Below are 26,846 nucleotides of genomic sequence, written 5' to 3'. Positions count from 1 at the left end.
CTGAATTCACACATTTACATGGACTAAACATAGAAAAATGAGCATTGGATATGGTAATACGCATGCACGTCTAATGTAAAAATTACTGAATATATACATTGTACACATCGAAGGATGGAGTTATGTTTGCACGTGTCCTAAAAAAATCTACCACTATGTAAAATGTAAATGTCTATGGAGCGACTTGATACCTTTTTTGTAACAATTTAATTGACTGGATCAGAAGAAAAGAACACGTGATGAAATCAGATTATTACAATTTTGCGATTGCTTCGTTCATTCAAAAGTTTCAGTGGAGGCGGTCAAAGTGGGTTGGCCAAAAGTGAAAAAATCATCTAAAATCGAGGAAAATCGTAGTTTAAAATTTGCAAACCGGCTCAGAATTGGATGCTCTGTCGATTTCTGGCATAAAAAAGATAGGTTGATCACATGTTTTTTCGAGATAAATTACGATTTTCTTCGATTTTCGATGATTTTTTTCACTTTTGGTCAACCCACTTTGACCGTCTCCACTGAAACTTTTTTTTAATTTTTTTTCGTGATATTCTCAAGAGGACCGAAAGACCTTTCCAACAAGCCAATAATCAAAAATGCCTTTTGAAAAACACCGCTGTGGTGACCGTTCTTGGAAATGGATCAGAACACAGAAAATTCTGACCCTAAGGGGCCGAGGTCTGTAACCCCACTAAAACAGCCGATTTGGGAAAAGTGCTCATACACTTTTTTACTCCTCTTGAGCTGAAAAATCTGTGGTAGAAAGATTAGCATGGAATTGTGAAACACTCTGTATGTTTGCATGAGTATTTGAAAACAGAACGGTTCTCTTCTCTATCATAATTGTTGATTCTGTTTGCACTCCAACATGTTTCTCGTGGCCTTACTCTGTTGAACAGAATGTGTTCTTTATTTATTCCTAGCTCATTCTCACAAAGATATTGAACAAATGTCGTGGAGTCAAATGATGTGTTGAAGGGCTTATCGAGTGAGGCATACACACGAGAAAATGTTTTTTTTACTGATAAAACCACAGGTCTCCCCATATCACATTGTTCATTTTGTGAAATATGAAATATGTTTTTACAAAAGTTTGTTTATTTTGTCGTGCATTGGTTTTGTAGACGTTGTTTATATTTAAGCCCCTTGATGTCGGTAACAACAACGGTATTAATCTATAGAAATAAACCTCAAAATAACGCGACGATACGCAGTTTCAGTCTCTTAAAGTGGATTGAAAGATTGAAACCAAAAAGTTTTATTTTTAACTTGATTCTTAACAATTCACAACAAAATTTGGTAATTGCAGCTTCTATGCTAGATTTTTTTCTTTGAGTTGAGTGTAAATTATTCTATCATTTAACACATTTTATTGAATTAAATCGAAAACGAATGGAGAATTATTTTCACTTGATTTCATGTATTCATTTCTTAACAGCGACAATTTTTTGTATTTCTTTTTATTTAAACATCGGCAATGCTAATTGGAAGCAGCAACATAATTATACAATATACAAGGATAATTAACACAAGTGAATTTCATAGCAATCAGGGAGCAGAAAACACGAAACGACGATACACATAATCATCGTGATTATTATTAACCAAAGCGCGTAGGTTCAATGCATACGCGTATCTCGCGAACGGATAAAACAATATAAAACGATCTGCGAAGAAATTAATTAAAATGAAATTGTATCCCATCGCACAAATAACATAAACAGTGTCGAAAGAGAAAGAGAAAATCTGAACACTGAACCTACAAACAATGTCGAGATAAATAATAACAATGTGCAATGTAAATGGTATTCTCGAAAATTCATAAAGAATATGTTTTTGTTTTAGAGCGTAAGCAAGAGAACATGAGTATAATGTGTGATGCACACACAAGGCACACATATGTATCAAATGCATATTTGGCTTAATGAAGCGGAAATGATTTGATTGAAAATAACAATGTTTTATAAAACGTACGCTTTGTATCTTGAAGAAAGAAAAATTACTACTAGTTTAGGTATACCTATCTATAGATTCCACGGTTCTGTAGTAAATTATAGTCTTTAGTCATACTAACATTATTTGTTTCAGTACGCCGTTGCATAAAAGTAAACAAGAAAAATGAGCATTACTTGGAGCATTACATTCATCAGTATGACGGCTAGAAAAGAATCTTGTGCGCGTTCAGCTTTCTGCTGAATTCTCAAGTGACGAGAAAAAATCTTCTCCAAATTGATTAAGTAATATTGAAAAAAATGCAAAACAAAACAGTAATTAAAGCATGATAAATTGAAGTGACAAAAAAACGATTCTGAGACAAAGTGCACACGGGGGAATCGAATTGATGAACCAAATTAAAAGAGAGCGTATGCATTGAATTTTAAATGCATATTTAGTATTTGTTTATGGAAATAAATTACACATCATTTATGCTTGTTTATGCTAATGACAACACAGTGAAAAATAAACGCTCACACAGATCATTGAAATTTAAAACGCGATTCTCTTGATGCACACTTTTTTATGTTTCGATTTTCGTTTGACATTGCCGTTGCGAACGAACTGAAGTGAGTGCATGCAAATCAACTGTAAAAATGCAGTACAGTGAGATCATTTGGTGCATTCACACACAGACGTTCGCGCATAAATTTTAATTTAACGAAACCACAAGGACAACAAACCATAAAAAAACACAGCATGTAAACAAAAATGAACGCACATGATAAATTTATAGGCAAATTAAATGACTATTCATAATTTTGGGTGTACTTTGGACTGATTCACCCTGATGCTATTGAAATGCTGAACGAACAAATGTGCTCACACCAAACGCTGTTCGATTAAATCGAATTTCATTCTCAAGCGTTCAGTTCGAAGTGTAACGAAAAATTTGGTACGGCTGTTACACCACATTGATGTTGCGTATAGTGGCGACAATGCTGTGAACGTGGCTTGCATCAAAATGTATTCGTATTACCCAGATGTCATATTATTCAATCGATTTTTTCTGTTTACCTCTCTCTCTCTCTCTTTCTCTCTCTCTCTCTCTCTCTCTCTCTCTCTATGCGCATTCTTTTCAGTACCCCGACATATTCAACCGATGCAATAAACGTTTCATTTTCTCGATTCAGTTTTATCTTTCACACAACTGTCGATTTGCAACTGTGTTTGCGTAATGAATGAAATTCGGATATGGTCGCATCGAATATGCAACCAGATAACTGAAGTTAAGCTAATATTCAAAATGCATTTCCGATTTTATGCGGCAATGGTTTTCGAATCACTGCACTAAAATATTGCATCAGTATAATACACAGAACCATCAATACAGCGAAATATACGAAATACAAAATTATCCTAGAAATTATTTCGAGCATTTTGACCATTTGAGTATTTAATTAAATCGAGTTCAGATTCACTAAAATTGACATTTTGCCCCTTTCATATTCATTTTATGCAACAAACATTTCGAAACAAAAATATTATTTGTGAATAATTTCGAATGTCTTGTATGGTATTGAAAACAAAAATGGCAAGTCCCCCTTTTAAATATTTTAAATATTATATTACCCATCGAAACGCTGTAACAGTAATCGTTGTCTGTAGATACAGCAATAAATCTTAATAATTATCAGAAATGAAAATTGGCTTTGATTAATTGGTAAATCACACAAAAAAAAAATATTTTATAGGGGCGATATCATTACTTCGTTACTTATGTAGTTTTTTGGACACCGATTTCCTGATTTGATAGTTATTAAATGAGTATATTTGGAACTATGAATAAACAAAATTCATGATGGCTAAAAGTAGCTAAGTATGACTTGAGTCTAAAAATTTAGAAAAAGTTTTCTATATGATATTGATTTCAAGTAAATTTACAAATAAATGGCAACCTGAGATGATTCCGCTCATATGTGTTCGTTTTTTCCAGCAATTTTAGCCAGAGTGTGAATTAATTCAATCTGCTGGTAGTTTTAACCTACAAAATGCTCGTTTTAATTATATTTTGTAGCCATTGCTGCACGAGTCAAATACACACAGGCAGAAAAATAGAGAGAAAGGGAGTGAATGAGATAGAAACGCAAAATGTGTTTTGAGTCAATCGTCCGTTGAAATTTCAGTTTCTACCACATCTCCTCTCCATATCCGTGTGTTTATTTGTATTGATTGAACTAAAATGTGTACGCAACAGAAAGCGTACACATACCACATTTGTTTGACTGTTTTATTTACATTCTCAATTTTTATGTTTAGATATATGTTGTTCGACACACATATGCCGAGCATTCCATACATCTTCTCCAATCCTCTGTGGACTCTGTATCGGTTGTTTTTTGCCATTGACTATGGTGTAAACCAATGTTGGTACTCAGCAATCAACATTGCCTCGTGTCTCTATAAAAAAAAAACTATTATAAACAAATGACTCTGTTTTATGTGCGCTGCGTATAACATGTCACATTATTTTCCATTATTTATTAAATCAGCCATGTTTAACATATGTTCTCAAAGAAAAAAACCAATATCAAAACAACTAGGTATTATTTTTTGATGTTTCTAATCGTTACATTATTAATCGAAAGGATTGAAGCTATTTATAATTCGTTTTTTCGTAACACACCACTCGATTTAAAAAAAAATACATTCTAATTATATTGAAAGAATTATTTATCTTCCACCATATGAATACTGGAATTTTTCAGAATAAATAATAAAAAACAGTTCAACCGAATTTAAGCTGTTATATTATTGAAACAGAAAAATTAAAGGTTTCTCAGCATTGAATTCGAATAGCAAGTTTTTCATTTAAAATATTCAGTTATGCTTTTTCAGAATTGAACCAATTATGTTGCATCATAATCAACATTTTACAAAACTTTTCATGGCTAAATTCCAACAATTCGATTCTCTTTAAGAAAATATATTTATTTGGCCTGTGGCTTGAATTTTTTTTCGAATAATCGAATATTTTCATAATAATGAAGTTTGCAGGTTTACCAAACAACAACTTTCCATTTCTTTAAAGACGCATCCGTGGGTGACTTGTAAAAAAATCATGTCTATTAAATTAAATACAAATTGGTAACTGTGAAAATCCATCAAGTTTTGATGATAATAAATAACGGTGAAATATGTGACCGTTGATAGGGAAATAAATCATCTGACTGACAAGTTATAACAAGTGAGCGATGGCTTACGGACAGCAAACTGAACGCAATCAAAAGTGAATGATGTAAAAAATTTCATCTGGATTTTATGGCCACTCGTTTGTTGACAATCTTAAATTGCAGCAGGACCATAAAATCATGTTCAGTGTCAGCTTTTCATTCTGGGCTAACATGTACAGTGTACACACAGCGTAAAGCGAGCATAAAACGGAATTGAATCAAAATAACAGTGCCTATGATAACACATATATTGTTGTTGTCACAGCTTCTTCTTCTTCGGTTGAACAATAAAATGTCACACAAGAAAACATTATTGTTTCGTGATAGCGTTTCGCGAACACATGCTCAGTGTTGTTTCCAATTTTCAACGTATATTCGTTCGTCGCTTCGATTATTTTATTATTAAATTTTTTTTATGATTACGTTATACTCACCATCCTTTTTTCAGTTGCTTGTAAACCAATTCACTTTTCGTCAGGTTTGTCGCGGTAAATATGTAGTAGCGTATTCGTTTACTGCGAATGTTACCGGAACGAAAATCATTTGGCTAAATAAATCAGCAACAGCAAAAATTGAATCGAAATGTATCAAAATATTGAATTGCTTGGGAAAACTGACGCGATGATGAACGAATGAAAAACGATGGGAAAAAATTGCCATTTGGTTGACGGATTTTTTCAGTCTTCCATGCCTGTTGAACGGCAGGAAAATGATGATTCAAAACAAAAAGACGCCAACGGCATTGATCTGATAAAAATAAAACCACAGCGCATACCGACTTTTATGGAGGAAAGAGAAAATCTGAGTGGATTTATCGTGTTCCTTTTCATTTTTTTCGTTTCGAAAAAGAATAAAAGTATACACAGCCGAATCAAAAGAATCTCTGCTTCATATGGAAGGTTTACAATCATCATTTGAATTGGTGTATGTACTCACTGAAATGCGAACATTCTTACGAAAGCATTTCCATTTGGTGAATTGCGAAGAAAGGTACCATCGACCCATTTAGCGAAATGAAGGATAACGATAAATACGACATATGCGACTGAAAGCAGCAATACCGATGAAAATGTGCATGTCTGCATCTACAACACCAAACTGCTCATTCGACAAAAATGAAACGAAATAAATCCTCAAGAGCAACGGGAACAAAGTTTTGAAAATGTGAACGAATTTTGGCACAGCACACATTTATGACAAAAAAAATGAAATGAACGATTTCAATGAAAATACCTTAGAGGGAATTATATAAGAAAAGATGATGATCTAAAAATTAAATTGAGAAAAATCAAAAAATAATCCAACGAAGAAAATGTTATAAACATCCACTCGAATTATATCCATCGAAGGGGAAAAAAGGTGAAAAAGAAAAACGAATTTTTGCTGCGCAAAGTTGTGTAATGTATATACAAATTCCCATTCAGGTAACCTATTTAAAATTCAATCCAGACTATGATCACAGCAGAGCAGAGCTCATCATATCATAACCCTTTTCCATTTGAAACTAGGATGAAGTAGCAAGTTCAAAATCGCAGTTCATAAAGACATTCCTCTATTCATAAAGTTAAGAGAGCAAACTTAAAGGATTGAACTTCAATCAAAAATTTGGCAATTGCAGTTTCAATGATATATAAATTGGCCAAAGCTGTAGAAAATATAGTGGTCGTTTAAAAAAGCAACGTTATCTATGTTGCAATACGCAAACAGTTCAATTAATTTAAGCAGCCCTTAAGTGTCTAACAGTGATTATGTTATTTTGATATTGGTAGGCGATTAAGATAAATTCGCAATTCATTCGCCACGTACATAACACGCACAAGAACTTCACCTTATAAAACATTTTTTGTATGTTTTGTTCGTGTAATACTCGTATTTTTCTCTCGTTCTTTATAAAGAATTTATGCCATGAACATGATATATCAAATTATTATTGTTACTACTACTTTAAACTATCTCTTCTTTTTTTTCTCCTTTGCGTTTGCCTGGCAACTAAAATATCACATAAAAGTATATGTAAATTATATGTCTATGTGTCGTGAAGTTCATGTTGGCAAAATCTCTATGAGTCTCATAGAATCTATAAATTGAAAGGATCGTATCTAGTTGTAGAAACTTTTGTTCGATATGGCAATGGCATCACGTCCAAGTGTATATAAACGCAAATCGTTCAATGAATATTAAACATTTTTTACATTTCACGTCGGAATTCTTCTATGTTAGGTCGCTTGTTACTTTTAAAAATACCACCGCTTGGACTTTAGCCAACGTAACAAAATTTCTAATGCTTTTGAAATTAATAAACTTCTCAAAATTCTTAATTTTCGTTTCCATCTCATAAATTTAGCTAAAATCCTTCGAACGAATATGAATATATTTCATTTGAATTCAAATGAAAATTTATTCTGAATAATTGTTTTACTTACACCAAAGTCTTTTTCTAATGCGTTTTTGCAGTGTATCTGCAGATCAACTTTTATAGCCACTTTTTCCTTTTGCTGTTTTCTTTTGAAACCATATTTACATATTTATTTATTCATTTAGTCCTTTTTTGCCAATCAAAACGTCAACGCTTTCAGAAATATATTTCTTAAATTTCTCGTTTATTTCTTTCTATGTCTTTTCATCCGTCGCTCGAATGAAGAACGAGCTAATAACATCGCCAGGCGGCAATAACGATTATAAGTGAATAATTTTTCGAGCAGTAGCCATTTGAAATTGAATACTTTTTCAAATGAACAGTTTTTCAACGAAAAGTTGTGGTATACATCAACAAAACAACTTCCAAACATACCTAAATAAAATAAAGACACGTGCTATTGAAATACATGGGCAATTTCCAATCTTCCGCTTTGTGAAATTTGAATGTATGATTTTAATAGAATTCAATCAAAAACGAAGAAAATCTTTGAAAATATTTATTATATCCAAACTCAAAATGATAGATTCACACTTTGTTATTTGATTTTTTTTTCCATGGAGCCGGGAACGAATGTATTTTTGATATGGAATAATTTTGTCGTTATCTTTTTCAGAGGAGCTATTGCAATTGACGGCTTAGCTCGAAGTCAATCGAATTACCTAAATTGGAAATATTGAAAACTTTGTTTGCTTAGCCGTTTGCAATTCTATGTAGTGCATAAGCTTGAACATTTACACGATGACTTTGATTTTAAGGTTTTGTTCTATAGTTCAAAAAATAGGAACGTTTTTTATATATTTTTAAACCGCCATTTTTTCATCTTTTTTTTCAATTCGTGGATACAGGCATCCGCATTTCGTGTAGATCATTAAAAAACATTACTCCGTTGGATCTGTACGAATTCTTTGACTGTAAAAAGTGTACTATACCACCATAAAATGACGTATCATTTCCACGTTTCTGGCTTCATTTTTTTCGTTTTTAATTCTCTACAATCTAGACTTCATTCAATGCATTCTCGCAAGTAGCATACAGAGATAAAATGGGTAATGGATCTGCCTCACGTTTGTTTCATGTATGTTATTAAATGAAAGGTCGTCACCCAAAATATATCATGCCGTCCCAAAGTGTTGAAACTTGAAACGCCATCGACACAAAAACGTGGATCTGAATTTTAGGGTACAAAGTTTTGAAATGACAGGTCGTTTGAATCCTTTGACTCAAATTCAAAACAAAAAAATGTTAAAATGTACGTTCGTCTAGCAAAATATAAAAAGCATGGTTTTTTGTGCTCATCGGGTTCATTCGTGCCTGACAGTTGGTGATAAAATTCGGACGTTCAAACATTCATCAAAACTTTGTTCTTAGTTGAATTCAAAAATCAGCCTATCCATTTGTGCACCAAATTCTGTTTGTGTCACACCATCAGCTGAAGGCAAAGAAATGCGATTGAAATCAAAGGAAAGCTGATGAATACAGAAACGAAATAAATTGAGCGTATTTTTTTCTTCTCGTTTCATTTTCTGTAAATTGCGACATTACATTCGCAAATGTTTAATTACAGCTCTGTGCCTTTCAAAGGCTGAATACCAATTTCAATCAGTAAAATACACATACAAATGACATCCCAAAACATTATGAAAATGAAAACTAAGTCTGATGACTTCATTGAGATTACATTACTAATCTATTAATCTCTCAACATTTCCTTTCTTTTTTTGAATCTCTTCTAACTGAGAGATACAAAAAACAGACCTTACTTTTTACAAAACACAACCATATCACATCATCAACATCAACGACCGACCAACGGACTCAAATGCATAACATACCATCAAGCTAATTTTGGAAACAAACAAAATACATATATTCATACTGTTTATTCAATGCTAAAATTAAGGCACGAAATCTGACTGTTCGAATATATGTACATGTACAAGGTATTGCCACAAATAAACAGCCACAACATGACACCAATTTTGCTAATATCACACGAACATCGAGCAAGCTAACGAAAGAAAAATTCTGTGATATGTAATAGTCGTTAGATGCTACCGGTGTATGTATAATTACACATGGTGCTGACGATGGCATTAACACGCCGAGAATTGAAAACAATTTAGCAACATCATGTTTTTATTCATCTGTGCCATTAGTATGAGTATCGAGTTTTGTGTATATGCGATAGCGTGCACGTCAGATTAAAATGGCAAAAAAGCAAGGCCGGTATACGCGGGTATATGTGTCTCTTTGTGATATGAAATTGGCATCACATACCAAATGAATGGCACTGACAATACTACACATTTATTCACGGGTTGGTTTTGGGTTTGGAGTGAAAACACAATGCAATTTAGTAGCGCTTTATATAAAATAAAACGCCATCAGGTTGCTATGATTCGGGAATCCACACACTGGAATGTTGACATACAATTTTAGAATGTTTTTAATATAGAAGAGAACAATTTCATTTCACACGCAATTTCAAACCTGCATACTTTGAATATGAATGAATTATCTATTCAAAATATGTGTTTTTTTACTTACAAAAGCAAACCAACAGTTCACATGCATCCTTCATTTCATCAGCGGAAAATAATTTTCCAAAATTAAATGAAATTTACCAAAACAGGGATTAATGGAAATAAAGATCTTTAGGCTACCATCGAGGTCATGTCATTTATATCGAAATTATAACACAATGTGAAAATAAATACTAACGTCCGTTAATATTATCTTTGTGACTGTTTTGAAATTCGATTTCTTGTCTGGTGTTCAATATAACATGATAGAATGCTCCAATTTCGCTCATGGATGAATTGTTCGAGTCATTGGAATCATGTGTAATTCGTGACGTTATTTTCATTGAATTCTTTGAATTGAAAATTGTTATCGAAGAGGCACGCTAATTGAGCGGGGAGATGTAGTGAGAATGTATTTTTATATTACTCTTATAACAAGACGTCAAATTTTTCCTTTTGCAAACATTTCATGCCTGACCTATTTTTTCGATTGATTAAACATTTACGATTCCCGTTCGATGTGAATTCTTATTGCAATTTGCACATAATTGGTATAACATCGGCATTCGCTGTTTGCATTTTGTGATTCAGCTCAAATGCAGTAACTTGGGAATTTTTTCAATATTATTTCAAGTGATAGAGCTCAGTTTTTTAAAAAACCATTTAATTGGAAACTAGAGAAAAGCATCGTAAAATAAGATGAACAGAACAACAGCTTCCACTCGAATCTCATTAAATTAAAGTGAATTTAAAAACAAAGCTTGATGCCAAATACACCGTAAGCGGAAGTGGGTAATTTGTCGCACTACTTTTCCATGTACACTTCTTTTCCTTTTCCCAAACAAAACAGCATATTTTTCTCGAACATTTTAAATAGCGCGAAATTAAATTCAACAGAAAATGTGCGCGGGTTTTGTAAATTGCGCATATAATTCCTTTGATTTCTCAGAAGTATGTGTGTGGTAAGTGTGGTAGTCTTGAATCTCAATTGGAGGACGGGAGAGAGAAAAGTTCAAAGTAATGAGTGCTGTGTGCCATGGTCCATTTGCATTCACATAAATACTGACGAGAAATCGTTGCGAGAACAACATCTCAACGCATAATTAACTACTAACGAAAGCGATAAGAATAGTTAATGGCCATACTGTGTATGTAGAGATTACATAAACCAGACGTGGTCTAGTTAACACAAGAGTGCTGTACGGCACGCACACATTCTAAAAAAAATGACGTTTTCGTTTATTTTTGCATGGTTTCTGCAAGAACTCTCAAGTTCTTATGATGATGGTGATAAGATTTGCAAATATGATCCCAAAACTTTTGTTAACTGTCAAACATAGTACGAGTCACAAGATAAATAGGTATTGTGTCGAATTACGGAAAAATCGCTTACACTCAATATAAAAAATTAATACTTGGCATACTTTTGACAATTTCATTTGGAATTTTTGTCGTGTTTTTTCTTTCATGAAAATTTGATGAAAAATGAAAATGTTATTCTTATACATCATGAAATTTGCCCACAGAATCTCATTGAATTTTACCTGAGACGTTGAAATAGCAAATGCATCTATTTGGAATAATAATGTATTTTATAATAATGGGAGTCATTGTACGTTCCGTTCCTTTTTTAGATACGTCTTCGATTCCAATGAAATTCCCCCAAGAATCATGTTTCATTTACCGCAGTTGACATATTTCAATTTGAAGTGAAAAATCTACGGAATTTTGAATTTATTTATTAATTTCCGTCTCCATATGACAGATGCTGCCGCAATCATTTTCTATTTCTCTCAATTTTGGCTTCGGTCTTTTTTACCCTCCTACTCTCATCCTGTTATTGTTTCTATTCGAATCCGTTATTTATCTTGGGAGCTGGCTTTTGTTGTGTGTCAAAGAAAAGTGGAAAATTAATGCATGCCATTAACTAACTCAGTGACATTTTTTCTATATTGCTTTCAACTTTTTTTATTCAACTGAACAGAAAGAGAAAAATTGAAACACATCAAAATAATTACACATAAAATATTAAATGAATGTGTCGCGAAAAGTGCCATCCAATTGGGTTGGCCATAAAATCTTCTTCTGCCTTATTGCATGAGTATTGCAGAGCTAGTGCAATGCAGGGAACATACAGAAGCGCACACACTGAAAAGGAGCAAAAACGCGTAAAGATATGTCTTAGCAATTTATTGCATACAATTTTCATTGGTTGTTTATTACGCTGAATTCATTCGTGTCGTTTGGTTCTGTTTGAAGTGACATTCCATAAATGAAAAAAATTCTTCACCATCGTTAACTGTCAGTTTTATGCACTCAAAAAATGCAAATGGTAACATTAATGTGAAAAAATTATTCATGGTCTTCAAAATGGTCGGGAATTAAAAAATAAAAGTAAGAAAACCGAACTCATTTGTCTCATTCATTGAAAGCAATGGAAGGCTGTGTATATGTATTTGTTACACAGAAGAATCCATTCGGTTCGTTTATGGGGGAAATTTTTGAGCAGATAAAGCAATGCGACATTATCGAACGCATCCAGACAAATAATAAAAACCAGGTCAAGTTACTATCATATAATCAGAAGACTTCATATCACAAAAAGCGGTTATTATGTTACGGGGAGACAGAAAATTTAAATGATGCACGATGGGCACACAAAATACCTCATGATGAATGGCAAATAAATTAATTCTCATTTGAATTTTCATTGTTATTGGTACGCTGCGATGTGAACGCATTCCATTGAGAAAAATCAGGCAAATGAAAAACACGTTCCATTCATTTAAACATGAAAAATTTTCAGTCTGATAATGCGAATGAAAATGCATTGAATATAAATCGAGTACGCATGAAACACATATAGATAGAAAATTTGGGATGCAAATGAATAAAAAAAGCAATGCACAAAATTTATGATAATATGCAGAGGACTGAGACATGGCGATAAATTTTATATCAAATTCCATAGAATATTTTCTTTTGTCCAATGTGATTCATTTCATTTTTTCATCAATGAAGTGAAGCATTATTTCTGAGATTTTACACACACACACTGCAAATCATTCAATGATAATAGAGGTGGTTATTGCTCATCAAGTTCCGGTATAGTTCAAACTGATGATCAAAATCATTGATATGGATAAGAATCAGGTGATTCGAAAGTAATTCGAGAATTTTTGGAATGCTAAAAAGGTCTTCCATTTCTATATTCTATCTGTTGCTTCTCATAAACAAATCGCATTTGACCATAAATTCAAATCGTCACCCTCGACCCGATAACGACAATTCGTTTCCAAGAAGAAAAGACTTTGAAATTTTTTTCTGCTACAAAACGATAAAAGATGTTCCCATTTGATACGTTGGCATTTTCAAGCAGAAACAGATAACATCAGATGCCACGAAATTCGAAGAGCAGCATACCGTAGGAGGAAATTATACCGTAAGCGATGGAATCTACTTTTATTTTATTCTTTTTCCCATTTACGTTCCTTTTTTTAAGTTCTTCGTTTGGCTCGTATCGCACATATAATATTTCGATTTTATTTTTATCTCTATCAATGATGCTGTTCGATCTACTTATTTCTGGCTATTGGATGACGACAACTATGGAGAATAAAATACAATTGCATGATGATGTGAGAGAACAAAATCTCGAAATGGATCATGTAACATTGTGTGAGGGCATTCATTCGCGAAACAGAGACAAATATTCACTTAAATGCTGGCGACAACAACAATTTTTCGTCATTTGTTCATACACAAGCATTTTTCTGTTGTTTTATGTTGTTGGGTATATTCCTGCAGTTCAATTTATTTGGCTTATCCGATTTTGAAAATGGCTTTGGCATCGAGTTCTTAAATGTTATTCTTTATTGCTTTATATGCACAATGGGTTTTTTATGTTCAACAATTGCACACACAAATAATAGATCGCAATGAATTTTGTGAGGAATTTTTGTCCAGACCAACAACTGGAAGGCCAACATTGATGTGCCGCCGTTTCTACTTTGTTCCTCTATTTCTCCTTCTCTTCTTTAGTATGTTGTACAATAGCATAATGTTCCTATGTGAAAACACAGTTTCACTTAACAAAAGGAACATACAGATTAAACGATTTTAAAATTGTTTGGCTAATTTTTGTTTCAACTTTGGTATCACATTGTTTTGGTATCGTACTAGCTCACAAAAAATATTTCTATGTTGCTTCGTTATTCAATGTCGTTTGTACGTTGTTTATCTTGTTGTTGACATGATTTTTGTGAATATGCAGACGACGAAAAATGCATAACTTGCCAGCAGCTTTGTGGTGTTCAATCGTTGGTCTTGATTTTCTGGCAGTGCCAGAATTACATTCAGTGTGTGAACGAGATGGAAAGAGAAAAAAGAAGGAAAAAGAGGCCTTTCTCTACTAACCGCAAAGTGTTCGTACATTGAATTAGATGTATCGAATGATTTCACATGTGCGATTTGATCTACAAGCAAAGCCTATGTCGTAATAACACCTGTGACTATGTAATAACCCACCGGAGCGATTCCTTTGTTGAGGATATTTTTGTCTCTTTTTCATTATTGTTGTTGTCGTTGCTTTTGACGTTCTGTTTCTTTATTCATGTTCACCGGTGTTTCGTTGCTGCTTTTTTATGTTCTTCTTTGTTGTATGTTCATTTCACTGCATTTTGCTTATGTGCGGTGAGGTATTCTTTTTTTACTTTTTCCTGTATGTTTTTACGTGTAATCACAATAGCACAAAGAGTGTAGAATGCTGTTTCGTGTATGCGCAAAAACTGAAACAAGCATTTAAGACAAATTTATATACATTTTGTGGGCCGATGTTTGTAAAAGCAACATATCAACCAAACAATTTAGCCTGACAACAGCACACTACATGAATAAAAATGCTTGCACCACCAACATTAACAAGAACACAATGAAACTAACAAACGAATCCCAATTCCACAAACGAAAATAAAAACACAAGATGAAAAAACAACAACAACAAGAGAGCAGACAAAATAAAATTTGAAAAGATTACAGCAACGACTGTCAAGAGATATGCCAACAAACAGCGCAGACTTATTATTATTATTATCATCATCATCAAGATGAATCATATTATTTTCCGGAATCGAGCAAGACGAGAAACATATAGCATGCACGAAATGATTTGAAATCGTTAAGCGCATACAATCCAAAAAAACAAATAACCAATTGGCTAAATGTCACATATAATATTAATAAATGTTTCGGCAAAGTCAATTGTAAACATTGATACAATTGATAAAAATGCTTTCGGATATCATCTTTGCGATATGTATTTTTATTGCTATGCACAAAACACATTTAATTTTGATATTATGATCGTAGGCGACGATGTCATCGTTTTCGAGGAATAATAATAAAACGAAACGCCGACCAACACCAAGCCGACTTTCGACAAACATCCTATGCAAATATTTAAGCCCTTATTATAAGAAAAGGAAAAAACAAAAGAGAAAAATAGTAAACACACGCTTATTCGTTTTTTTGATTTGCTATTAAACATTGGTTCGACTCATTTCGAGCGTGAAATATTCGGCAAATACACAATGCACACGTGCAATTAGAATAAAATTTGAAAAAGAAAATCGCTGGTTTTCATCTCTTACATTCCGTCAAAATTTAAAAAAAAGAAGACAAAAAAATTCAAGCGTAACAATCAAAATCGACCCAAAAACTGTAACGAATGCACTGCGGTATTAGCTTCAATATCTCTTGTATTTGTTCTAACGCGTCATCTTCATCCGTTACGATATTAATGTTTACTTTTTGCGATTCGTTTTGCTTGGTTTTTGGCTACGGAAAATAAATGTTAACACACGTTTCGTTCTTCTTTTTTACACCAAGTTACCTGAACGATGAAAAAGGCGCTGGAGAGTAGGTGGTTGGATAAAGTGAACTGCCTGAACACAAAAAATGTGTGAAAGATCTATTTTAGCTGTTTTTTATGTGCCCCGTCTGATAAAAAGGTATGGCAAAAGATTTCATGCGATAAAATTTTCTTTGTATTTTGCGTGTTTTCTTTCCTCTCCCTCGTTTTATTTCTCGTTATTTCACACACACACACACACAAAAACATACACATTTAATGATTTTTGTTTAGATTTTTTGTCGGTATTAAATCTTCTGTGATGCGTCTATTGTTAACGTTACGCTCGACTTTATTCAAGTTGTCATTTGGTATGTGTGATTGTTATGGTCGATCTGAGGTTTTTTCTTCGTTTAATGTTTTTTATAATTTAAAGTTTGTTTTCTTTTCATTTGATTTCCACTTAACCAATAATAGCGAACAAACACCAAAGAAAAAGCCCAAATATTGTGGGTGAACCCATAAGCATGTTTGAAGTTTACCAATTATAGTGTCCATTAATTTGTAGATTTCAGTGCGGATAAGCGAAGCCACCGATGGTAAAGAAGGTTTTCAGGAAAATACCCACAACCGTTCTTACATTCTGGACACGTTCAGCGAGGCATTCAATTTAACTGCAAGCAATAATGATAATGATGCAATTACTACAATGTGGCAATTTTAAGAGCACACGAAATGCTACACACAAAAAATAAACCTGACAAATCATTTTAGGATTCCTATTAAAATATTAATTTGTAAGGTTTCCTTATAATATGGCAACATTTTATTAGGAAACCTTTAAATAATAAAACATGTTTTGTTTCAACACAGTGAGGTTGGCTTTGACGTTTAAGCGCGCCAATTTATTGGGATTCCTGTTAAAATATTGCGATTTTATAAGGAAACCTAACAAATTCATTTTTTAATAGGAATCCTAAAATAATTTGTGGGGTTTATCTCTTGTGTGTATGTACAATGTCAAGTTGTTCAAATGTGCAGCAACACAATTCGTCGAGTCAATGTACGCCGCCACTTTCGTCGTACGAATGACCAGATTATTGATATTGTTGCATGATTTAACACATGTTCGTTCATTTGTTTAGTGTATACGGTAGTAACCAATGTAATTTATACATTAAAATGGTTTATAATTAGCCGAAGCGTAAATGTCACGTGCCAATATTTCCAATATTGGACAACATTGAACACTGGCGAATATAAATATGTGCATTGATGCATATAAATCATAACTGCTAATCAAATGGTATAAATTACCGAGTGTTGTTTCAATAATAATCATTCGTTCGATTTATGTCGTTGGTAGAACTGTTTGAAATGAGACTATGGGAGAAGAATGCAGTAGAGTGCAACGATGTCTTCATATGTCGATACGTGATGTTGAAGCGATAAATAGTAATTCAATGCGGGCGGATTAAATGAAATTTTATAAATGATCCGATGGTATTTTTTTAATGTGATACTCAATGAACCAATAGGAATGAGTAAAAATAACAGACGGGTTAAGTGAGACGGGACTGAGCAGATATATTTTATAAACTTTTCATTGTATTGGATTTCAAACGAGTCAATGATGCAGGAATGGAAAATCGCTCAATTAGAATCCGATTCGTGACGAGAACATTTCAAATCATTTTATTGGCAGACCGTATCAACTGTTATATAATTAATTTTCTGTGTATACAGAAGCCAATGTTTTCGATCAATGAACGACGTTTCGGTTAAACAAAAAAAATCACACAATTTTATTGATGAATAAATTTTGTTAAATTGTTTTATTGACACAAGGTCACCGGTTTCAGTTCGACATAATGAATTAATGAAAGTAATTTACCTTTGAAAGCAAATTATTCAACACATTGAAATTCATATTTCAATACATCCCCATTACGTATTTATTTGATTCCAATCTCTTTTTATTTAGGTACCTTAATTTTTAATTTACGTTGATTCAAACAATTTTCAATTCACTTGAAGATTATTATTCATTTTTAAATAAATAACGGCAAAACCGAAAATTGCTAGAAATTTTGCATGTCAATCATGTTCATTTGAAATTTATTCCGAAGTACTCGCTTTAATTCCGTTTAAATGAAAATTTCAAACAAATCTAATAGGTTTTGAATCGAAAAAATTGAAATATTACACAATATTGCTTCGTTGGAACTTTCAAAACTAGTAATAACGCCATGAAAACTCACGCGAGATTGGCTGAAACGAAAAGATAAATATCTGAAATGGGCGCATAAACAAGTCTCTCTCTCTCTCAGTGTGTTTGTGTCGAGTGAGGACAGCATTGTGATTCACAAAGAGTGAAAAAGTTTATTTTTTGAAAACAACGCAAACAATCCATCATAAAGGCCGAGAGTAAAAGATGATATTGAATTCACAATTTTCCAACTGAAAATCAAAACAAACAAAAAATCAACAAACCACCAGCTGGTGAGAGTCGATTCAACAAAAGTATAGAAAACAAATTGATGTATTTTCGCTAATGTTCACTGCATGTAAAAAATATCGTTGGCAAACGTTTTTGGATCGAACTCACAGGAACTGCAAACAAGTTGCTGAAGAAAATCTGACAACGGAAGAGAAAGAGAGAACAAAAAATGAAACGAAAACTTAATGGAATGAAATGAGAGAGTTTTTAATATTCAAACGATGTACAATTGTTTGTCCGAAATGAAATTGTTTGTTCGGTGAATATCGTTGGTTCAATAGCTTTTTGCATGTTGGATAACACTCTATTTCGATGGACGTGTTTGCTCAATTTTTTTGTATCTCTTTTCATTTTAATTTATTTGAAGTGCTTTGTATATACAAAGTACTATTAATATGAAATATAAATATGAATGGATTGCGGTAATTTCAGATTATTTTTATTTTAAGTGAAAATTCATTATGTATGTGTGCCAAAACGGCAATGAGCAATAGACACCAGTATCGCATTTTCTCGTTTTCTCTCTTTCTGCCCATTAGATTTTTCCATTATTATTTCTCGAATGGTTGAAGCGACAACATTTATTTTATGACAAAAATGACAAGCTAATTATAATATCATCTGATAGAGATTAGTCTGAAAGTGCAACACATTTTCTGGCGACGAAAACGATGACAGCGCACATTGTCAACTAACAAGCAAAATAATAACAAAATAAAGCGAACATTTAACGACAAACGAATGGCACTTTGTACGTAGAAAAATTCCAAATATTTACCAGTATGTCTGCTAAAAGAGAGTGAAAGAAACATTTTCACCATCACATTTATGCTTTTCGGCTTGATGTTGATGCGATTCCAAACGATTTCTTTTTCTAATTCTATTGGCTTGGCTTGTGCATAAAAAAAGAAGTTGTTTTGAATATAATATCGTTCGAATGACAAGTGGAATAAAGCAAAGAAAGTTGAAAATCTTTGGGCTTTATTCAATTTTCTGTGAAATTTATTCGCCAAATTTGCGTCGGATGACTACAATAAAAATAATAAAATTCAGGTCGGTGCCATGATTTCGAATTAGCAACCGAGGCAGACATTTTGGAATGTCTGGCTGAATAAAATTTAGATTTTATACACACACATACTACACGATTACACCTGTGTCATCGTAGCGATGGACTACAATTGCTTACATGTATTAAGAATAGTGCTCCCACGTTTAAGTTAAAATTTGTGACATCGGATACAGAGATTAATCTGGTGCCCTCTATATGACTTTTGGAATAGTTTCGCTTATTTTTATGTTCTTTCAACTAATGATTAATTAAACTTTCGACGATAGAAAATTTTAAAAGCATATTGTTTAATTGAACTCCCCATTGTTGCGACGTGTCCCGAGAGATGCAACATATGAACATTGAACACACATCACTATTTTTATGTATTTTAGTTTATTGTGTCACCAGACCTCCCCCCCAAAAAAAATAGAAACGTATCCCAAAGGAGACGAATACAAAAGAATAATCGAAATAATGGTAATCACATGAAACGGTATAGTATACTTTGGTCAATCGGAGAATATATAGAAAGTAAAACCAAATTTTGTTTGGAGTTAGTATAAAAGAAACGTTAATTTCAATTAGCTTAACATTACCGGCTAATTAAATTGATAGTATGTTGTCATGAGTTCCACAAACATTGTGCGCAACAGTATCGCAACGAGAAACAAGAATACCAACATCAAGCATTTCAAGTATGGCATATATTCACGCAAACAAAACCCAATTAGATTTCAAAAACTTATTATATGAAAGTCCGGGGTGTTTTATTTTATACAAGAAAGAACATATTTTGTACGTCTGTCTTGGTGGTAGTACATATCAACGATTACAGACACGCAATGGCCACGGCAACATAATAAATCTTCTGGCATGCAATATAAAATCACCCATATAGTATATTCGTTTTTTGTACTAAAATCGCTTGTTGCCGCTCTCGTCTCATTGTCCAATCTTAATTAAGCGAGTATGTGTTGGCATTCATTTTCATTAATTGCAAGTTCACGAATATAAAGGTAGCAAACATGATTGAAGTATCACCTCTCCTGCCACTATCTCACACAGTCACATTTCCATTAAGTAGTTTGAAGTGGAACGTTCATGTAAATCATGGCGCGATTATATCAAATAAGCAACATCCATGTGAATCGTATGGTTATTTAATGTGAAAGGATTCGCTTAACTATAATGAACATTCTCCATACATCTAGAGTCTAGTTGTGATGCAAAATTCGACATCTGCACAAATATTTTGGCTGATTTTTCAATTTTTCGTCTTTCTTTTCGCTTCAAGGGCTCGTTTATTATTTACATGAATATTCATGACACCTCCATACGAAAAATGTACAATCTCGAATGTTTTATGAGAAATTGCAATTTAATTTTATTCATGAAAAATTGCATCCAATTAACAAAAAAACCATTTTTTACTGCAACAGCTTCTCCACTTTTTAAATGAATCAAACCAATTAAAACAGCAAGTTTGCGCTATTTCGATGAAAAAAAAATCAAATTGACTTTTCATCAACAGCTTCATACCACCCTTGCTTCCTTCTTCGCGCGAATCAACACATATACAATCTCTCGTTTGATTCTTTTATGCACACATGAGTTTTTTATGTATTATGTAAACAAGTACTCTCTACCCATCAAGCATATGAAACAGTGCATGATGAGTGATGCAAAAAGTTGTTAATACCAGTTTTTGAGTTCAACTCTTTATCGAAGATAAAATGCCGGTACTTCACAGACATATTATCATAGTGTACATACTGTATATAATATACATTTCCATATCGATGGAAAATAAAACGAAAACATATTGAAAATTATTGCTCAAGTTGGGTGAATCATTGAGTATACCACTCAAAAAGATGATTTCTTCAGCAAACAAATTAATGTATATTTTGTCTGCTCTTTTTTCAGCCAGTCCATTAAAATTGATTGCACATTTTCAATTCAACACACACATTTGTAATGTTATTCATTTATCTTCATGATTTGCATTCAATATAATGAATGCGGCTACATTTCGTTTGAAAATTAATAGTTGCATTTAAACGTTTGATAATGGACTAAAATCGATTACACACATTTCACTAAAACGCATAAAATAAAGTTGTATCATGTTTAAAGTATCAGTTTTTGAATTAATATAGTAACTAGTGCAATTACAGTTGCCAATAGGCAGCTATACAAACATTTTAAATATCCATCAATAAATTCCATGTATGAAAATGTTCGATGATTAATGTTCGATTGAAATTTTTTTAATAGACCAAAATCGGTTTGTGCATTTAAAAAGAATACAAATTGGAAAGGTAGGTTTTTGATCATTGACCGCTATAAATGAATCAATTTTCATTTATAAAATTCAACAAGGAATTTTATTTTTCCACGGAAATTGACATCATTTCATCAAATACATTGTGATGTATGTAAATGCTTTATCATTTTGAATCAAACAATACTGAAAAGTCCCGCACAATTATAGGAATTTACAAAAGTCAATCATGAAAAATAAATCTCATTCAGGAAGCTTTTAAGCTATTTGTTCAATTCAAATGGAATGACTTGAATGTGTAACATGATTTATTATTTGATTTAAATTGTGGTCTACGCACACATCGAAGTTATGTGAATATATTAACGTGAACGCCTTCTTCACATATTCCTTTTTGTTATGTTGCCGTGTATAGGTGTATGCGTGTTCCATTGATTTATGGTTACAAGTGAACAAATATGAAGTGGAACCATTTTTCGTGGATTTTATTTAAGCTCTGAACGGAAACCATATTGATTACCAAGAGAACTATGAAGTATTATACATAAGTATACATCGGGATTGTTTATATATGCTTCGAGTATGAGCAATCGAGTCCACGAAAATCTATTTTGTGCAAAATTTGCTTTATCGAATCGTGGTCACGTTTACATACTAAGATAAATTGCATATCTTGAAACAGCAATAATAACAATAATAACCATTGTTATCTCTCTCGTGACGATAAATATATTCTCTGAACATTTTCCAGGTATGTATTCCATATAATCTACACAAGGACTCAAGCACAAAATTATTTCCATATTTATCAAATTTATCCTAAGGACTGATTCGATCGATCAATTTGATTTTTCTCCTACCGATTTTAATATACACATAAGGAAAAAGGAAAACAATTCATTTCATTATTCAAATGCGTGCACATATTTTCGTGTATACATGGATTTAAATTTACTTTCGTCCGGACAAAAGCAGAGTTTTCAAACTATTCTGGTGTTTGCAAGCGGAAAACAGGTGGTACGCATCCAAAGATATGAAGCGTGCCGATAAGAGTTCCGTGCCAATAAATTGGTACTACAAGTATTTTAATAAATTCGTTCGATTTGTTTACATACTTCGTGTAGGCGGGTGGCTCTCTAGTCCCGCAGCTGCACACAACAAACATATAATGGAACTTCATTTTCATGTAGGCGATCAGTTTTATACTTGAGTAATGAAGATGATTATGCAAATTACCGAACATAAATCGTCTAATGGAATTGAAAATATCTTCGATATTTATGTTTGCACTGAATAAATGCGCAAATAATTCAAAGTGAATTTTATCGCAACAATGTTTGGTTCACTGACAGTAGTTAGATCGAAATGTGACCTTAAATTATAACAAGCATTGTTTGAATAATATTTCAATTGAATTGGAACCTTTATGGAGTTTATATTCAAGTTAAATCAAGTTGCTACAGTAGGGAGAAAGCCCCAAAGATAGAGAATTCCACAAAATTCTACTATCGTATTCATCATTTGATGAGTCGCTTTGTGACCTACATAATTGTTCATATTTTCATAAAACCTGCTTAAGTTGATGATTCTCCACGCTGTTTTATTTACATATCGCAATTTCAAGATTGTGAATATATAATATTGAAACTAATAATGAATTTAAATTTATACTTACCACTTCAGACGGATGATACTCAAAATTTTGACCAAAAACTCGTCTCTTATTGAAAATTCTATGAAAAGAGAAGAGACATTGAGTTAGTTGAGAAAGTTAAATGAAATCAATAGAATAACTAAAAAAAATAATTGATTGTCTTATGTGCAATTATACATTTGATTTTGTGTCCATCGATCTGAAGGATTCCAATCTAATTTTAATTGTAGATTCTCTAGAAAAATTAAAAATAAATATCGTAAAAACATAAGAGCCAAAGTCACAGACTTGAAATAAAATTAATTATATCTCATTAATGGGTAAACCCGGTAGTATTCAACATTGTTGCCTCGTTGAGCGAACCGAAATGGAAAATCGATGAATCGTGCAAGTTTGTTGTATGATTTTACGAGATATGAATAATGTTGAAGCTTTTTATGCTTGACAATACGGTTAAAATGTTGTTTACACAAACAATCCCAAATTAATTTTCATTCTATAAATTAAAGGAGACGGTCTTTTGACTTTATTATTCTCGCAGAATATTGAACTGATTCTGGCACTAAAAAACATAATAGAAAATAGCTTGGCTGTGCCAAATTGTCGCAGCTATAAATCAAACACTTAAAAATATGGCACATATACACAACGAAAATGAAGCAAACACAAAACTTTGATGACGACAAATCAGTCGAAAAATACAGAGCGAATCATACTTCACAAAAAAGTAGGATCAGCTAAATGTAAATAGACATACAAGAGGAGCGCAGAGAACACGATGTAATTGGGTTAATCGATGAAGTTTGAGCTCAAGTTTTCTGATTACTTATGCAACTAGAAAATTAAATTAAAACACGCAATAAAGATTAAATACATAACATTAAGATAAACACAGACAAAAGCCAATTCCTTACTTATATTCCTTGAATAGGTGAATTTCAGTCAACTCAATCATTTTGGCGTCGGACATAAAAGTCAAAGGTTAAAAGCGAATTGATGAACCCACAGATGGATTGATAATAATCAAAATTGACGGAATATGTGAAAGATCACCAACCATCGACAACAAAACTGTGTTCATGCTTGCACGTTCTTGCGTTCTATGACGAAGGTTTATTCATCAAATCAATATCTATTTTCTAAAAAGTTTCCAAATTGATGCGAACAGGTTTTTTGGGGTGCTTTAGTTAGTATAGACGAACAAAACAGATCCATTCGATAATAAACTTGGATGCTGTAGTGAAAAGGGATTCAAATCAATAAATGCGACAAACACTGCAACAAACGGCTTAAAATATTTTTTTAAAAGAATTTGCCATTCTAACCGAACGAAGAATAAGTACATCTGATAATGCTGATGTCATCTGTAACACTGTCTATTTATCTTTTTCTGGTTTGCTATTCACAATGGATAACAATGTTGATTTTTTTACAATTCCTTTTACCTTCCATTGAATTGACTTAAAATCTATCGTTTACCTAATGTTTTCAGTAACGGAACAAATCAAAGGTTCTCTTCTTTGTGATAACGTAGTAGAAAGTGCTTTTGTGTCGCGTATTATGCATCTTCCCATCAATTTATGTATCTGTAAATCATTTTATAAATGTCAAAGGTTTGCACGAACAACGCGACTTTACTGAATTTTCATTGCACGGAAAAAGGAGTGAATGATGCGAACAACGAAGTAACACAAGCTAAGAACTTGTGAACAGTTATCGCTCTTTATATTAAATTTATCAAGTTTCTTTGATCTACGTTCGGCCAACGACACAGGAAAATAAAAAAGGAGTAACGGTCTTAGCATTGACAACAAACACGTTATATGTATAAATAACACATGAACCGTTGTGGTAAAATGAAAACTCTTATTCTTTGCAATAATTTTTATATTTGTTGATTTGTTGTTTTATCTTATTTTCACGGTAACGATTTATAAAAAAACCCACATGTGACTCAAATTCAGGGGTTAAGTTGTTTTTTACATATTAATTATTAGCACATATTTTTGTATTGATGAAGTTGCACAAAATATGTGCTATTTTTCACCGCAAGGATTCGCACAAACTAAAGCAACTTTCAACTCAAACTAAACATACACAAAATACATAATCGTTTTCAATATTGTGGAGAAGTAGAGTGAAAAAAGTTTCCGCTTCGTAAAAGAATCACAATCGCTTTCATTTCTCATCCTTTCGATGCTAAATGTCACACTGGATTTGAAACTTTGTTTGACGTACATTTATCGTTTCGAAAAGATAAAAGTTAAGCTACCCCAAAAAGAAATGTTTCCAACGGAAAAACGCCGGAGACGTAAACTTTTTCATCAATTACGCGGGAATTTTCTGTTAGAAGGAAAGGGACAGTAGAAGCATGCAAACAAGTAAATAAATGATGGTGATGACGACGTCATACAAACCGAAAAGAATTAAGAACTTCAGCAAAGTCGTACGTTTAAACATAAATAAATTATACAAATTGAAAGTTAATATTCGTCGTTTGGATATCATTTTATCGTTAATCGTTTTGGCGGGACGAATTAGTTTGTGCTGTATGAAATTGGGTGGTTGTATTTTTTCGTTCCTTTTTTATCGCAATAGAAGAGAATCTATTCAATTGCGGATGTTTGTGAGGAGAAAAAATATTTCGTCGTGCCAAATACAATATTCACGGGCTTATGGTAGATAGTCTGCCAACCGAACCACTTTTCCGGAAACGACGACAATAAAAAGAGCATTATTCGCAATTCTATTGTAATATGCCATAGATTAGCGTACAGGAAATTTAAATAATCAGCATAAATCACATGAGCAAATGAATAAATGTACTTAATATTTTCTTACTCTACCATTGGGCTATTTACTAGAGCAACGGCAGCAATGTCAGAGAGCGACTGAATGAAATAGAAGAGAATATAAACGAAAATGCTGGCGCTTAGCACAATGAGACGTGATAAAGGAAAATATTATTGTATAAATCACTGCCTTGATTATCATACATAGCAGAGTCTGTGGGAATTGTCGACGCCGTTTCACTTTTCCTCATTGGCATTGATGGCGTACTCATTCGACCGAGACCATTGCTGCAAATATGCAAAAGATAATGTCAACTATTGCGACTGCAAAAACGCACGCTTGATTTTCTGCATATATCTCTTTGGAATGTGTATATGACCAAGATTTTTTTATACTACTTTGTGTCTCTGTTGCCGCTTGGCTGTTGTCATTTGTTGTCTTCTTTTAATGCGGCGGATTGAAGCTTGCGATAAATGCAAATTACATTCAGCCCATGCATAAAATCGACATGGATGTTTTTGTAAATCTGTAAGTGAACAGCGGCAAAAAAATCTCTGCATCGTCTTTGGAGCCAGAAAATCATTATGTGATGCTTTCGCTTTTTAAGAAT

At 32.8% G+C, this 26,846-nt stretch overlaps 1 protein-coding gene across 1 annotated transcript in view; it reads right to left on the bottom strand.

The window, feature by feature from the left end:
* The window catches only part of LOC116349843 (connectin), a 109,679-nt gene that overhangs the window by 34,358 nt on the left and 48,475 nt on the right, over positions 1–26,846 (bottom strand). Inside the window, exon 3 of the mRNA XM_031781444.1 lies at positions 23,465–23,522. The gene's annotated coding sequence lies outside the window, so the exon portion shown is untranslated. The remainder of the gene's footprint in view (positions 1–23,464; positions 23,523–26,846) is intronic.

The sequence above is a fragment of the Contarinia nasturtii genome, unplaced genomic scaffold (genome assembly GCF_009176525.2).
Source record: "Contarinia nasturtii isolate CC-2019 unplaced genomic scaffold, AAFC_CNas_1.1 Cnas_scaffold_3175, whole genome shotgun sequence".
Taxonomy (NCBI): Eukaryota; Metazoa; Arthropoda; class Insecta; order Diptera; family Cecidomyiidae; genus Contarinia; species Contarinia nasturtii.
This window is presented reverse-complemented; position numbering and strand designations above follow the sequence as displayed.